Source organism: Danio aesculapii, chromosome 19, assembly GCF_903798145.1.
Source record: "Danio aesculapii chromosome 19, fDanAes4.1, whole genome shotgun sequence".
NCBI classification, from domain to species: domain Eukaryota; kingdom Metazoa; phylum Chordata; class Actinopteri; order Cypriniformes; family Danionidae; genus Danio; species Danio aesculapii.
Window position 1 is genome coordinate 24,101,635 of NC_079453.1, and position 18,121 is coordinate 24,119,755.

An 18,121-nucleotide genomic window follows, 5' to 3' on the forward strand; every position below is an offset into this window, starting at 1 on the left:
TGCTTATATTTCAGGCATTACCTGTCACCAGTGATGCAAATCAGTACATTTATCACGTCACACAGCTGCTGAAATATATCTGTGGCTGATTAAATTAGCATTTTGACAATTAGGTAGTCATAATAATGATAATAACTATTATTATTCTGTCCCAACCAATTGTTGCTTTATCAAAAGTTTAACAGATAGCGTAAGAACAGCAGAAACAGTTTGGATAACTTTACTGACTTTACTGGCAATTGTTCTTTTTAGTATCTTTCTTATTTGTAAAACTACAACAAAAAAGGGAAAAAGTAAGTATATAATTACTTTTACTTTAACATGTTCAATTCAACCAGCGGTATAATGTACCTAGTTTTCATAGAAATCTCAAAACACATGAGAATTTTTTTTTAAAGGAGACCATTTGAATCGAATATTGGAAATATTAGCATATTTGTTACACCACCAGCATAATGTGTAAGCCATGAAAAGGTGTTTGTTCAACAAAATACAGGTGGCATATAACAGATAATATTCAAATGACCCTTATATATTTACATAAATTGTAAATTTAGTACAATTAGAGCACTTATGCATATTTATTTCAACGTTTATATCAGCCTCAGAAATAATCTGCATGTGCGTTACTCTTGACCGCACTCTGAGAAAAAACAAAAGTAAAACTGAAAATACAGTATAATATAGTGCAGTATTTTAATTGTCCAATAGGTGGGTTATACGCGACAGCACAACAATGATAGTGATTCAAAAACATAAGTTTTGGGGGGCCAAATCTCATTTAATTTTTGACGTCAGTTGCAGGCCGGAGGGAGGAGGAAGAAAGGCCTTAAATGGTAGCCTAGGGGTTAAGTGCAGAGACATATAGCACCATGGTGCTCACAGCAACCCGAGTTCGATTCTTGGCTCGATGTCATTTGCCGACCGTTCCCCTCTCTCTCCTCTCAATACTTTCCTGTCTGTAACCTCCTCTATCCTATTTAAAATTAAAGGTAAAAAATCCCAAAAAAAATTATAAAAACAAATTTGAATAAACGTTTAAGTTAATATCTTTTCAGTTCCTTTTTTTTAAACCAACACTCACTGCATTTTAACAGTAAGAAGCTACGATACAGATTATTCAGGTGAAGCTTGACTACAAAATTAAATCGAAATCGCATTATCTGTCAAAAAAAATGCAATTAGATATTTTCCTTAAGTCACACAGCCCCTCCTGTCATCCACATGAGATCCACCCAGGGCTTGACATTAATACCCGCAAACCCGCCAAATGTGGGTAGATATCAGCTGTGGTGGGTTAGACAGTCACTCCCACTAGCCACTTTGGCTGGTTGGAAATAATTTTTTCATTTTAGTTTTTTTTTTTTTGAAGAACAGGGTTTGACAACCCATTTGCTCATGCTCACTGAGCAAACTCATACACAACACACAAAAAAAAAGTTAAAAGAATGAGGAGGCAAGAATGAGGAGGCAATAACACAAAATCTAAATCGTCATTTTAGCATGCCAAAGTCAAATATATGCATATAAAATATATTTTCCCAACAACAAAACTGTGGCTAGTAAAAATGGCAAGGGGCTAGTAATGTTGGAAATCTGCTAGCCACAGTGGCTGGTGATCAAAAAAGTTAATGTCAAGCCCTGGATCCACCAATAGCAAACCAAACTATACATTCAATTCCCTATGGACAAAATACCATCCGGCTCTACCATACATCTACAAATACCATACTGGCTCTACACGCAAGTGTTTTCATGACTATACAGACAAAGTAGAATAATATAATAAGAAAACGTCAGTTTGCAACATCAAGCAGCAAACCGAGCTGTTTTTAACGTCTAAAAATGAATGGAAGTGGATGAGACCAGAAGTCTCGAGCAAAAAAGTCTCCAATGGCTGCGCCCGCTTGTACGTGAGGAATAAGGTGAATAAAATACAGTCGAAGTCAGAATTATTAGCCCCCCTTTGAATTTTTTGTTCTTTTTTAAATATTTCCCAAATTATATTTAACAGAGTAAGGAATTTTCACAGTATGTCTGATAATATTTTTTCTTCTGGTGAAAGTCTTATTTGTTTTATTTCGGCTAGAATAAAAGCAGTTTTTAATTTTTTAAAAACTATTTTAGGGACAAAATCTTTAGCCCCTTTAAGCTATATATTTTTTCGATAGTCTACAGAACAAACCATCAATATACAATAACTTGCCTAATTACCCTAACCTGCCTAGTTAATCTAGTTAACCTATTTAAGCCTTTAAATGTCACTTTAAGCTGTAAAGAAGTGTCTTGAAAAATATCTAGTAAAATATTTACTGTCAACAAGGGGGCTGATTATTCAGGGGGCTAATACTTCTGACTTCAACTGTAAATATATTTTTAGAGCACAAGACATTTAAATAAATCAAACTGTGAGATGAATATACATAGCTAGCTAAATAGATTGTAAAAAGGGCTCATATGCATGAAGATGCAGTCTTATGACACTCAGCGCACAGTTTTAGAATGCGAATTGGGATTCGGCCAACGTTTCCAGCTCCTCTCCACTGAGGAACCAAACGAGATGTGTACGAATTTAATAATTCTGGTTTAAGAGCCATTCAGCTGGAAGGCATAAGAGACACGGCTGAGGACAGACTACACTTCAATGGCTGCAAAGAGAGAGCAGGAGGCCATACACCCGATTTAATCTCCATGAATAAATTCGATGAGAAGCAAAGGCTAGATATGCATCAACACTCCTTCAACGTCTAATATTTTATTCTGCTTTTTCCTCCTGCTCTGTATTTTGGACATGTGTGATTGACATGGGTCCGTTTTGGTTTTGATTACCTGCTTCCAAGGTAAATTCTATCATGAATATATCATTAAGACAAGCGTAAACTCTGCTGCTGGTGCAAATCTGTTCAGTTAAATGTCTTGGAAAAAAAAAAACATTACGGTTAAAGATGAAAGACCTTGGCAGTCTTTCCAGTGCTCTGCATTGATGCAGGCTTGATTCAGGCCTTCTATAAAGACTTCGAAAAATCAAGCTCTGTCCCTAACACTCCCTCTTCCTGCCCGATGAATTATTCCTGCAGGAAACTAATCCATCAATAAGCCTTCAAAGCAAAAAAGATCCGTTGAACCAGGACTCTGATCAATATTTATGGGGCATACATGAATAAAACTGAGCTCCTTCAAAGGCAGCTAAGAGAAACCTGCAGAAAGACAGAAAGGCCCTTTTTTCTCGTACTCATCACAGCCGTGGATGCAAAAACCCGGTGAATTTGGAGTCTTCGCCTGAGACAGAACAGAGAGACTCCCTGGGTGGACTGGGAAGAGCGCCTGAAATGGCTAAAAATAAAGACCGAGAAGTAAGAAGAGGAAAAACAGAGGCCTGCAAGTCCCTAATCAGTCTCCCAACCTTAGGAACAAGTACATAGATGGCTTGTTGCTAACAGGCTTGTTCCCTAATGCTCCATCACAGCAGTGGTGAAGATTTATGTACGACATGTATTATGATGTAGTGATTGTTGATGGAAAGCATGTGAATGAGTCACAATAAACCCTGTTTGTTGGCTCGGATTGATACATCACATGCTTTAAATTCAAAAGTGAGGCTGTGTAACTAACTCTGTTAGCCACTCCAAAAATACAGTCGAAATCAGAATTATTAGCCCCCCTTTGAATTTTTTTTTCTTTTTTAAAAAAATTTTCACAGTATGTCTGATATTTTTTCTTCTGGAGAAAGTTTTATTTGTTTTATTTCGGCTAGAATAAAAGCAGTTTTTAATTATTTAAAAAACATTTTAAAATCAAAATTATTAGCCCCCTTAAGCTATATTGTTTTTCGATAGTCTACAGAACAAACGATCATTATACAATAATTTACCTAATTACCCTAACCTGCCTAATTAATCTGATTAACCTAGTTAAGCCTTTAATTGTCACTTTAAGCTGTATAGAAGTGTCTTGAAAAATATCTAGAATATTATCTACTGTCATCATGGCAAAGATAAATTAAATCAGTTATTAGAAATGAGTTATTAAAACTATTATGTTTAGAAATGTGTTGAAAAAAATCTTCTCTCCGTTAAAAAAAAAATTGGGGAAAAAAAAATAATCAGGGGCCTAATAATTTTCGGGGGGCTAATAATTCTGACTTCAACTGTGTGTATACAGTGTTTTTCTTAGAGACAAATTACATCAACTATAATAACGATATATTTCTCACATGAAAAGCTCTATGGAATATCAATGCCCCCTCAATACCTCCTCCTTGTGACTAGAAATAGCAAATAATGGGCTGCTCAAAGTCAAACACTTGCTTGCTATTTAGTGAATGCTGTACAGTATTCAATTGAACACTATTCTTAAATAAGCAATTGAAACTGTAGGCCTTAATCTAGGCTGCACAATACATGTTTGTTGCATATGCATAAACTGCATATGTAAAATGAGTTTAAACAACAATTCTTTAGAGTTTTTTTTATTTGGGGGGGGGGGGGGCTTAATTGTTTTACATTCAATGCACATTTTGTTTTATAAAAAATAATAAGTTACCTTAAAGGTGCGGTAGGTGATCTGCCAAAGTGCTAACCGGTTAGCATAATATCTTAAAAAACACAGTCCCGCCCATGCCGTAAAAGTCACGCCTCCTGATATCATAAATGCACACCTTAAAGATGAGAGTAGACAACCCACTAGATCATGTCATTCGCTGCTTAGAAAACTTTATAGTACTTTATAATACTATGATTACTAACAAAAAAACGGTATTATATCTAGCAAATTTTCTGTTGTGTAGCAAGCAAAAATTGTAATAATGTGCAATATTTCATGCATGCAATATTTTAGACCGAATATTCAAAGTAGCATGGTAAACAATAAAGGGGAGCGCATCACATGTTGTCATTGTGATAAATTAAACCAATGTGATTTGAATATATAACCAACTTCACCTCAGTAAAGCAGCCTAGGCCGAATAGCACTATTTACTGATGTTTTGTTGTTAATAAAAATCTACATTATTGATGTTGTAAAAGGTCCCTTATGAAACTGAAAATAGTCACATCAATCTTTTGCCGGAAGATTTGAGTGGCTGAACAACACTTCTGTGCATATAACCCACTCATAACAACACAATCTACATCATCTACATCAAGACTAAAATAGTTTTAAAACAGAGCATTACCTGTCTAAAAGAAATACTTCAGCCATGGTATCATCCTTCCTCCAGCGTGCAAAAGTAACTCCAATACTGATTCAGGATTTGAAAAAGTTTTGATTCAGGATTTGTTTTTACCGGTCACTCTCTCTCTCATGTGCATGCACAAACGGCAGATCTGCGTGAACAAATCTATATCTGCTGACAGACAGTTTGGGCTACTTATCAGAATTATGGGAATTGTCGGACCCAGAATGTTTAATTGGATGAACATTTTCTAAGTTTTAAGCCTCACCCAGAATAAAAAAAATGCATATAAATACATTTAGATCATTTACTTTAAGCATTATTATTGGAATGTGAAAAGACTTTCAACCAGCACAACAAAAAATGTTTCTGAAGACAATCACCTACTGCACCTTTAGTTCCTTGATGTTTCCCAACACAATCGATTATGTGGAACCCAGCATTTTTACAGCGTAATTATCGTGATAATAGTTTATGGAATATACATATTGCAGACATCAATTTTATGAATTAGTTGTTTATCTAAATTTCATCATTTAGATGGGACCTTACTACAGTTATCCCAACCTCCCCAAAGGTAAACCTAGAATTGACAACAAATATGACAGGATTCAACACAAGCAAAGAAAATGACAATAACCAATCAGAATCAGAATATCTGCTGAGGCATTCACTCATTTTAGTCTGGTAAACGATTTTAAAAGACAGCTAATGTAAATAGCATTTTTCAAGGGAAATGTTATAGCATAACAATTATCGTTATCGCAAGACTCAACAACAATATCGAATATTGTATATTTTTCCAGTATCATGCAGCCCTACCTTAATCTATGAAGAACGTTTTGAATAGTAGTAAAATCGACATTTAAGTAGAGGGTTCCTTCTAAATGGTTTTTAAAAAATAACTGTATTCTATATCGTAAAAAATGATATGGTGATCAAGTTTTCTAACTAAAAAAATCCCACATGTAAACAACTTTAAGAGCAAAACATCACAATGTAAATAAGTTGTCATTTAAAGTGTACCACCCCATTTCCCCTCAACCTTCTCAATATTTTGAACTTACATCACAGCAAAAAATAAAAAACAAATGTTGTACTACTTTATTAGCTCTGCCCCAATGCGTGCAGCTCAGATTGCAACTGCAACTGCACCAGGTCTGCATCCAGACCCATCTCACGTTATTAGATGGACCCATTTAAATGCTCATTAAAGCATCTAATGGGCCTGTGTACACACTTCATAAGCGGTTCCATTTACACTTGACCACATAAAAGGATACGGTTCTGTCTTCAAATCCCATACTATAAGTAAATGTAATTAGGTTACGTTGACTAAAGCATCAGATACAATGCATTTTATTTTAATGATATATATTTTTACAGAAACGTAAGCTATAAATCTTATTTGGCATAGGATTGATTATATATAGGATACAGAAGACTTTGTACTTCATGTGGGTTCCAAACATCATCACAAGCTCACAAGATGGACTCTGCCGTTACTTTCATTTGGCTAAAAGAAACATCTATTTTTGTTATACAGATTCGTGAAAGACATCATTCAAAGCTATAAAGGGTTTGCATTCAATTCTGTATAATTACTAAATTAAAGTACTTTTTTTCCCCTCTCCATTCGTAGGTTACAGGTCTGTGATGCATCTCTGTTGTTAATGCGGTCATCTCACATTAATTTAACATCCTAATTTTATCATTCAATGATTAATCACTGATCAAAAATAGAATGAAACAAAAATATTAATTATATAATTGAAACAAAAATCACTAACAGTGTGTGGCCATGCTTTAAGTGTTACATTAGCTCTGTTTTATCTGACTCATGGACCATAACACCCTCTCACAGGTTTATTTTTTACATTTAGGCAGAGTAAAATTTACACTTGTGGTTTTAAAAACCAGAAACCTGTCCAGTTTCACTTGGAATGCAATGCATCTTACACCACCTCCTGAAGTGGTTTCAGTGATTAGATTTATTGCTGTCTTGGTGCGTTTCAGGGTGCATTTTTGCCATTTTCATCCGTCCTTTTCACAATGAAATAGCTATCCAATCAGAAAAAAATGCATAAAGTGACCAGGTGTAGACAGCCTCAATGACATGAGAGATACGCAGTAAACTTGTTTATGTAATCAAGAGGATTTCAAAGCAAATATCAGATTGGAGAAGAATGTGGTTTAAATAAAGTGGTAGTTGCCCCAAATTTCAATTATGTTATTAATTACTGACCCTCATGTCATTCCAAACCCCTGAGACCTCAATTCATCTTCAAAACACAAATGAAGATATTTGAGGCGAAATCTGAGAGTTCCCTCATCCTTCATACATAGCAAAGCTCCAGACTCATTCAATGTCCAGTCAAAATATCGGTCAAGTTTGGTGAAGGAAAAATTAGAGGGCAAATTCTTCAGCAGGATAGCTCTCCTCATACTTCAGCCCCCACATCAAAGTTCCCGAAAGCAAAGATCAAGGTGCTCCAGGATTGGCCAGATCAGTCACCAGACATGGGCATTATTGAGTATGTCTGGGGTAAGATGAAGGAGGAGGCATTGAAGATGAATCCAAAGAATCTTGATGAACTCTGAGAATCCTGCAAGAATGCTTTCTTTGCCATTCCAGATGACTTTATTAATAAGTTATTTGAGTCATTGCAGAAATGTATGAATGCAGTCCTCAAAGCTCATAGGAGTTATACACAATATTAATTCTTTTTTCACTGCACCATCACTTTATATTCTATACTATACATTATTTCTGTTAAGTGATGAGACTTTTGTCAAAGCAAAGTCAGACCATACTGTCCTACCTAATTAAAATCAAGGCATGATCATATTTTATTTTGGTATAAAATAGGCATAATCCAGAGGCCTTTGGCTTTCATAAAAGCCATTTCTGATACCAAAGGATCAACTAGAAGTTATTACTTGTTGTTCCTAAAATTTGGATAGGTGACAAGACTTTTATTAGATAGTGTATAAGGCCCACACTCACATATCATGCATGGACGTTAAATACAGTAACACTGAGAAGAAGAAACTGTTTACTGATGTCATTATTTTTGTTTTAAGTGCACACAAAAGTATTCTCATAGCATGAAAAATTTCAGATTGTACCACTGAAGACATATGGTCTGTTTTGAGGATGGGGTTTTTGTATGCGTGTGTGTGTGTTTGGTATTTTCCTGCACTTTGAATGAGTCTGAAACCTTGCAGCCTATAGAGAATGAGGAAGCTCTCAGATTTCACCTAATATATCTTAATTTTTATTCTGATGACTAATAGCATAATTAAAATTTGGTGGGACCTATCCCTTTAAGGGAACGTACCTTGGTTGTTCATGCCAGACAAACATTAAAGAAACTGCTGCAGCTAAAAACCAAAAATCTCCAATGAGTTGCAGTTGAAAAAACCTTGTGTGAAAAAACCTTAATGCCAGAGGATAGAGGAGACTGTCCCAAAGGGTTTGAGTTGGTAGAAAGGCAACAGTTACTCAAATAACCACTTGTTAAACCCAAATTCTGTAGAAGAGCATCTTTGACCACCCAACATGTCAAAACTTGAAGCAGGCGGGCTACAGCAGCAGAAGACCAGACCGGGTGTTACTTCTGTCAGCTAGAACAGGAAACTGTGGCTACTGTATAATTTGCAGAAGCTCAAGAAAACTGGACCAAAAAAGAATGAGCTTTGTTTCACATTATCCTGTTTCAATAAATCGAGATGTTTCATAAATAGCATTTGTGCAACTGTTTAAAATCATCCTTAACATGGAATTAAAAACTAAATCCTGCTATAAATGAATGAACAGAGGTAATATATCTGTATCAGGACACAAACGATCCATAAACACACTGAAAGAGTGAGTCATGCTATTAACATATTTGCGGTAGGATTCAAAAGATTACTGTGTAATGCATGCTCCAAGCTGGACTGCATTTTTTTAGCAACTGTTTTCAGTGTTTAATGGCTGTACGCAAAGATGTAAGGTCACTGGTAAAGTACTGCAGAGTAAAAACAAAAGCGAATCCCAAACTGCAGCACCCAGCTTAAACAGCTGGGACTGCTTCAGACGGGTCAACAAAAAACAAACCTTCAGGGAGGACAACTTTATTTTCATATGATCTCAGCATTACTCTTTTATTAAGACTCATATCTGTGCAGAAGACTCTCTCTGGGGCAGCGTTAGATGCAGGATTTGTTCCAGCTTTGCTCAGATAGAGGCTCATAAAATGTATAGAATTTTTATTTATATTCATTTAACAATTTTGAGACAACACAGTGGCACTTTTTTTAAAACTAGAAACTTTACAAGTCTACTTGATTTTCCTACAATGCTGTAAACCTGCAGCTTCAAAGTTTTGCTTAATTAATTCAACTAAGAGGTAAGAACTTGATATATATTTTTTCTTATACTGGTTACGTTCATAGAAATTCAGATTTGTTTACTAAACTTGAACTTTAATATAGAGCTAAATGCACAAGTTTTTCTTATACTATTACCATTAATTATTATTTTTCAGCATTCATTTTTGTTAGTATTTTAGTTTCTTATGATCTTTAATTTTTTGTTAATAGGTGAAAGACGAGACATTAGGGAAAAATTATTTTATAAAAAAACAAATTATGCATGCAGGTAAAGTCTCAAATTTAATGTTTTTAAAATGTAATAATGGAACAACATAATTATCCTCATATGTACTTATTAACACATATTAAAATAAGTGATTACTCTAAATTGTATGGATTTTAAAGGATTCGAAATATATTTTTTTCCTTAGAAAACATCAAAAAACATTGTAAAGTATAAAAACATTCAAAGTTTTTAATTTATTTTAATTAGTTTTGTTGCTTGAAAACCCCTTTTCATCTTTGACCATTACTCCAAAGAATTTTTTAAATAATATGTAATATTTTATTTTACTTTTGAGATGATTTTGCCATCTTTTAATGTCAATTCGTTTTTATTTTTTAGATTTATTATATAAACCCAGTATTTTATCTCAAAAAGTATTTGTATGTGCATAAATGGAAGGAAATGATATGAAAAACCCTTAAAATATTTCAAACGGATTAAAATTGAAAGCTGAGAGCACTATCCAATTTGACAAAATATTAAATAAATTCCTATTTGCTGTTTACAACAACTTACAGATCATATTAATCCAAAAAAATAAAACTATCTTACACAAAAACAGTTCACTGAACATGTATTATACACATAGCCCACACTTTTTTTCTCAACTCCTTAAAGGTGCAGTATATGAACTGCCAAAATGCTAACCGGTTAGCATAATATCCTTGAAACACAGTCCCTCCCCTGCCGTCCAAAGCCACACCTCCTGAAACACGAACATGTGCAACTTAAAGATGACAGAGAACAACTATATCATGTCATTCACCAGTTAGAAAACTTTATAGTACTTTATAATACTACAACTTTGAAATAGAAACTGTTTATATCTAGCACGTTTTCAGTTGTGTAGCAAGCAAAACTTGTCATAATGTGCAATATTTCTCATTCTCTCACATTTGTCCTGCAGTAACTACTGTATGCTTAGTGCTTGGCCAGCGGGGTGCAGGAATTACACTTATTACTAAGCCATACATGCATGCTATTTTAAAGTAGCAGGTAAACAATATATGGACTGCGTTACAGGTTGTCATTGCTCAAAAATGAACCAATGTGCATATAAAAACAACTTCACCTAAGTAAAGCAGGCTAGGTGGAATGATGCTATTTACTGATGTTTTGTTATTAAACTAAATAAAAATCTAAATTATTGATGCTGATTTTTATTTAGTTTAACAACAAAACATCGGTAAATGGCATCCGGGACCCAGCCCTGGAAAAGCAGCTGAAAATGAATAAATATCGATGCTGTAAAAAGTACTTTATGAAATAAAAAAAGGCACATCAATCTTTTGCCGGAAGATTTGAGTGGCTGAACAACACTTCTGTGTATATAACCTATTCGTAACAACACAATCTACATCAGCTTTGCTTGATTAAAATAGTATTAAAACAGAACATTACCTGTCTAAAGGAAATACTTCAGCCATGGTGTCGTCCTTCCTCCAGCGTGCAAAAATAACTACAATACTGATTCAGGATTTTAAAAAGTTTTGATTCAGCATTTGTTTTTAACGCAGTGACTGGAGCGCGTGCATGCAAATGGCGGATTTGTGTGAACAGAGGTGTGCAGTTGTACAAATCTACATCTGTTGACAGACAGTTTGGGCTGCTTATCAGAATTATGGGAATTGTCGGACCCAGAATTTTTAATTGAATGAACATTTTTAAGTTTTATGCCTTACCCAGAATCTAAAAATACATATAAATTTAGATAATTTACTTTAATCATTACTATTGAAATGTAAAGAGACTTTCAAATAGCACAACAAAAAATGTTTCTGTAGATAATCACCTGCTGCACCTTTAGCATTTCGGATTTTGACTGTAATTTAATGATGTGCACCTTTTGTGAAGCTGCTTTAAGAATTATAATTATTGTGAAAAGTGCTATACAAGTAAACTTGAACTGAACTGAATTGAATTTGTCAGCCAGTGGCACAAACTAAAGGCTACTGGCTTAAAAAAATAGTACATTTGTTATAGCATTATCCACTGCAGTAAACTCGATTTTATGTTTTTATGAATGGCAGGCATTCCAATTTTGTGGACAACTGCTGACATTTCTGCATGTACAGACAGCAATGGCATTACTCCACAGAGCTAAATATGACCAAGAATTCCCATGATGTATCTCTTGCTGGGTGTTTAATAGAGGTGGAATGAAATGGACATTGAGTGAGAGAGAGAAAGTGGGAAGGTCACTGAGAAGTATCACTTAATTTGGCAGCTAAAAGAGAAATCACAGGCTCCGTTCCAAAACCTAGCAAGCCGTCTACATGCAGTTTCCTTTTAAGGCAGCATCTAAAATGGAACATCACTTTTTGAAACACGCCTCGCTAGGTTTCGGAACAAAAAGAAAATCCACATTCATGTAATGCTGTTTGTTTGTGTGCATCACTAGGAGCTAATAAGAGAATCTGGGGCCCGGGGTTCCACGTAATGCCACTTTAAGTTACTTCAGCCATTCATAATGACCCCAGGAAAGAGACAGAGGAAGTTTCTCAAAGAATTACTGTCGAGTCACATTTTTAGGTACCAGTAGGGCATGAATTATGCATCTGCGTGAGACTGACAGAAAAAAAAATGCAGCAGGGTCTATGATTCACCTCTTTCTCCCAGACATGATGAGTTATAAGTAGGTCCACACGGAATCTGTGCGCACAGAAATCTGCAGATTTTCAGCCCATCGAGTATTTATTTAGTTGTGTGTAAATGTGTGTAAATTTATATTTATTCAGTTCTTAAAGTAATAATGCTGACTAATATGAAAATGTTCATATGATTTACTTACAATACAGTTTGTACAGTAATAATTTCTGTCTTTTAGTAGATATATGGTAGATATATTATATGAGATACTTGCTTTGTTTACCAAATAAATTGATTTAATAGGATTTGCATTGTAAACATTAACTAAAAGTTAAAAATGTATCATTTTTAATTTTATCATATTAAGTTTTTAGTTACGATACACCCAAAATCATTCTGCATAAATCCGCAGATTTATTAAAATATTCTGGCAGAAATAGCAAAAGATGTCCGCAGATTCTGTCTGGCCCTAGTTACACGTCTTCAAACATGCCCCTGAGGTTGTTATATATGCTTTAAAACAGAGATGCCCAAACTAGGGCCAAAGTTGGCCTATGGTATCCTTTGATTTGGCCCACCATCCCATCAGCGACGAGAGTGATGGGGAGGGTTGCGGCCTTTAACAGAGATTACCATTTCTAATTTCACATAACCTTCTTTTTGTTTGTTTGTTTGTTTGTTTGTTTAATTGCTCAGCTACAAAGAAAGCTAACTAAAATTAAATGTTTCAATTAAACGTATCCATAAATGAATCGGATTTTCTAAAATGTAAATGCAGTCACTCGACAGACAAAAGACAATGCAGAAAACATGGTCCTCCACTGAACTCCATTCTGTTGTCTTTGTTTTTAAAATAATATGTTCCTTATAAAATGTAAAAATATACTGTTAGCTAATATAAAGCAACCTTTTCTATTTTTTTTTTAGATATTATATAAATCAGGAAATTACCCATGGCAACTTTAACGTAATACAGTTTGATGTATTTACCTTTGGTCCACCACCCTCAATCAAGTTTGCTTTTTGGCCCTTCATAAAAAAATAAAATAAAGAATAACAGTTCCATTACATGCCGAAAAACAACCAAAACATGTCAAAAGTAAGCCATCGGTGTTTTACCTTATTTACCTTGTTTTTGTTGCACAACAAACACCCAATTTAAGTGTATACACAGCTATTACAGAGCCATATTTCCATTTTGATATCAAAGCTATGAAGAAATAACAGAGACAGCATCCAAGTATTTCTATTTTACAAAGTAAATAGATGTTAAACATTGTCGCGCAGCTAACATGAAAGCGCATACTGTGTTTACCTTCTGTACAGAAACTTTTAATTAGACAAGGATACAAAGTCCTGCCCTCGGCAGTTATTAAAATGAAACGGTCTTGATGGGAAACCAGAAAGTTTTAATAAGCGCAGGACTCCGTTATTTAAAACCGCAGTCGTGCGTGGTTGTAAAGCGAACATTTACGCAGCATTTATTAATTAGCGACGGTCCCTTTAAGCACATGAACGCGCATAGTGTCTTTTCCATTGCGACTGTCTGCAACAACTTCAATGCTTTTTTCCTTGCAGAAATGCCGCACATGAACTCTCTCGAACCACTCCCGGCCATCATGATAGAACTTCATACGAGAGATAGAAATGGCTTACGTTAGTAAATGTGTCGTCGTGATGGGGACAGAGCCGCAGAGGGAAATCTCTCTCCTCCAGACGAGGCTGTCAAGAGCGTCTAGACTGACTGTCTCACTCTCATGGCCAAAACTCAGCAGAGCACAAACTCCCGTTGTGTTCCAGTCAGTCCAGCCCTCTGTCTCACTCTAGGAGTAATTTACAACACACTGGAGCGACATCTGCAGGACAGGAGTACCAATGAGCGCACATAAACGTCACCAACAATGTGTGCCAGCCAAAGTAGAGGATAGATAGATAGATTGATTGATTGATTGATTGATTGATTGATTGAAAGAGGATGGATTCATAGATAGATAGATAGATAGATAGATAGATAGATAGATAGATAGATAGATAGATAGATAGATAGATAGATAGATAGATAGATAGATAGATAGATGGATGGATGGATGGATGGATGGATGGATGGATGGATGGAAGGGTGGGTGGATGGGTGGGTCTATGGATGGACGGACCGATGGACAGATAGATAGATAGATAGATAGATAGATAGATAGATAGATAGATAGATAGATAGATAGATAGATAGATAGATAGATAGATAGATAGATAGATGGATAGATGGATGGATGGATGGATGGATGGATGGATGGATGGATGGTGTGTGTGTGTGTAAAGATGAGACAGCAGTCTGAGTGGGCGGAGCAAGTGTAAAGGGAGGTGCTAAAGTGACAGAGGGGTTTGTTATTTTACCCTCTTAAAAGACTCATTTGCGAAAGAGAGACTGAAGCCCCTGGCAAGGATTAAAACAGTGAGTGAGTTTGCCTTTACTGTGTGGTTGTGTATCACAGAGTTCTTGCCAAGGCAATGCAGACATGGCCACAGGGTTGGCAGGTGCGTAATTAGGCCACAATACTGTATGTTCTCTTGATTAACACACTCTCAGAAGCCCGAGGGACAAAGTCAAGACCAGCTACATCTGCCGTAGACAAAGAGGTTTTTTGTTTGTTTGTTTTTGTATTGTAACATCATTTTCATAATGTAATTTTCATTTATTCATTTTCTTTTCGGCTTAGTCCGTTATTAATCAGGGGTTCCCACAGCACAACCCAACACTTGGAAACACCCACACACTCTCACATTCACACTCATACACTACTGACAACATAGCTTACCCAATTCACCTATACCGCATGCCTTTGGACTGTGGGGGAAACCGGAGCACCCGGAGGAAACTCACACGAACACGGGGAGAACATGCAAACTCCACACAGAAATGCCAACTGACCCAGCCAGGGCTCGAACCAGCGACCTTCTTGCTGTGAGGCATTTGTGCTACCCACTGCGCCAACGTGACACCTAAAGTGATATTTATTTTACAATTATCTCAAACTCAAATGCAAAACATTCTTATTACTGCAATTCAAATAGTCTCAAAGGGTTAGTTCATGCACCCAAAACTGAACATTTGACATGCTTTCTTCTGTTTAATGCAAAAGAGGATATTCAGAAGAATGCTGGAACCTGTAACCATTGGTGTCCATAGCATTTGCTTTTTCTGTACTACTGAAGTCAACGGTTACAGGTTTTCAGCTTTCATCAAAATATCTTCTTTTGTGTTCCATTAAGGTCATTAAGATTTGGAACTCATAAAGGTTTGGAATCCCTTGAGGGTAAATAAATGTGAGTGGATTGAAAATTTTTGGATGAACTATCCCTTGCAGTAATTAAAATACTATTTACACTGTAAAAATGCTTTTCTTACTTGGATTTTTTTGTCTTGTTTCAAGTCCAAATATCTTAAATCAAGAAGTAATTCTAGTAAAGCAAAACATAATGTCCTGTTTTCAGAAATAATATGTCAAAATGAAGTGAGTTTTTCATTAAAACAAGCAAAATAACCTGCCAATGGGGTAAAAAAAAATAACCTTATGTCAAAAGCAAAAAAAAAAAATGTTGCATATTATTTCTGAAAACAAGACATTATGTTTTGCTTGCCTAGAAAACGTTTCTTGAATTGAATTGAAAATTAATTTAAATATTTGGACATTTTTTTACTGCCATTAATGTTTCAGTATTTAACAAAAACATTTCATAAAAGTATTTTTGGTTTAAAACAAACTTTCTTTACAATCACAATGGCTCAAAAAGTATTTCCTTTATAAAGAAAACAAGTATGAACAGTTTTTGTCTTTTTTATATACAGTGCTCAGCCTAAATAAGTACACCCTCACAGATCTATTAAATTCAAATAAATTTTTAATAGGAAGCTATACAATATTATACTTGTGCATATACATTTGAAGTCAGAATTATGACATTTAAAGGCTTAATATGCAGGTTAGGGTAATTAGGCATAACTTAATATACAAGTTATTGTATAACGATGGTTTGTTCTGTAGACAGTCGAAAAAAATATCATAAAAAATTAAAAACTGCTTTTACTCTAACTGAAATAAAATAAATGACTTTCTCCAGAAGAAAAAATATTATCAGACATACTGTGAAAATTTCCTTGCTCTGTTAAACATCATTTGGGAAATAATTAAAAAAGAGAAAAAAAAATTCAAAGGGGGCTAATAATTCTGACTTCAGATGTACATCAGATTATTCAGTACTGAAGCCAAATCTGGAGCTTATCTAACCAAATAACTTAAGATAACGGTCCAAAAACTAGTACACTCAAATTTTATGTTCTAGAAAAAAACTAAGTAAATTAAATACAAATTTTGAAAAGAGGAAAAATCAAGAGATGCAAAAAAAAAAAAAAGAAATATTGAGTTGAAATTTTGTAGGTTGTACAATTATTATTATTTTTTTGCTAAATTTAGCCTGAATTTAATTTTATTCTCTTTCAATTTCTAAATATGTTTGGTGACTAAAGTATTATTTTAATAGATATATCTGTTAAATAAATCTGGTTTGCTTAAATTCACCAAAATATATTGCTGAGAAATGTATAAAAGGATTCATTTTCAAAATGGGGTATACTCAATTATGCTGAGCACTGTATATATTTTTGACTGTCTACAGAACAAACCACAGTTAAGCCTTTAAAATGCACTTTAAGCTGAATACTAGTATCTTGAAAAATTATCCAATAAAATATTATGCATCGTCATCATGGCAAGAATAAAATAATTCAGTTATTAGAAAATTTGAAACCATTCAGTTATGAGTTATTGAAACCCTTGTTTGGAAGTGTGTTGAAAAAAAAAACATCTCCGTTAAACAGAAATTAGTATATACTAAAAAAATATACAGGGGGACTCATAATAATTCTGACTTCAACTTTATGAAGTTGAACTATGACAGTTGAAAGCATCACACACCAGACGCGCACATTCGCATGCTATTTTAAACGAAACTATTCAGATGGCGCTCTGTGGCGCGGCAGAAAAATTAACAGTGTCCTGAGTCGTGGCTGGGCGCAGCGGACAGCCGCCGACTTGCGGCGCCGGTGTGTGTACCCTGACAGAAACCAATGTTTAGAATTCTGAAATGTATGGCGCTGCTTGGTGCTACGCGGCGCTTCTGATGTGTGACCCCCTTTAGTGTCCCACCAGTGACAATATACAGCAATATCGCACAGCTACGAGTGTAAAATTGCATTTATACAACAGTCTGATGGCATATTCGTGTATATAAAAAAGAAAATAAATCAAACACGGAGAGTCTAAAAATCCTTTTGTACGAGGAACTACTTTCTTCCGCCATTCATTCACATCTGCAGCTGACATCAGAACAGCAAAAGCCATTACTAAGTCACAAACAACATTTTAGAGCTAGTATTTGAATTATTCTCTAGCATAATGTCTAAAGTGATGAGGTTATTTTGCTCACATTTTAAGATTATAAGGCAGAACGGCATCAAATGTGATCAGTCTAGAGACATGTCTCAGTGTTTCTCTGTTGCAATCGGGATATCACAATAAATAACCACAAAAGCCAAAGCAAAAGATAAGGAAAAACGGTAAACCCATGCGGGCATTTCTTCTTTCTTCCTTTTTACTGAACTAGTCTGCAGTAACGAGAACAGGAGACGCATTATTCAATTCAATTAGAAACAAACAGAG

General features: G+C 35.0%; 1 protein-coding gene across 1 annotated transcript in view; it reads right to left on the minus strand.

Annotated features, from left to right (window-relative positions):
* ldlrad4a (low density lipoprotein receptor class A domain containing 4a) overlaps positions 1-14,189 on the minus strand; it is a 156,149-nt gene extending 141,960 nt beyond the window's left edge. The window contains exon 1 of the mRNA XM_056479104.1: positions 14,064-14,189. The gene's annotated coding sequence lies outside the window, so the exon portion shown is untranslated. The remainder of the gene's footprint in view (positions 1-14,063) is intronic.
* Between the last annotated feature and the right edge of the window lie 3,932 nt (positions 14,190-18,121).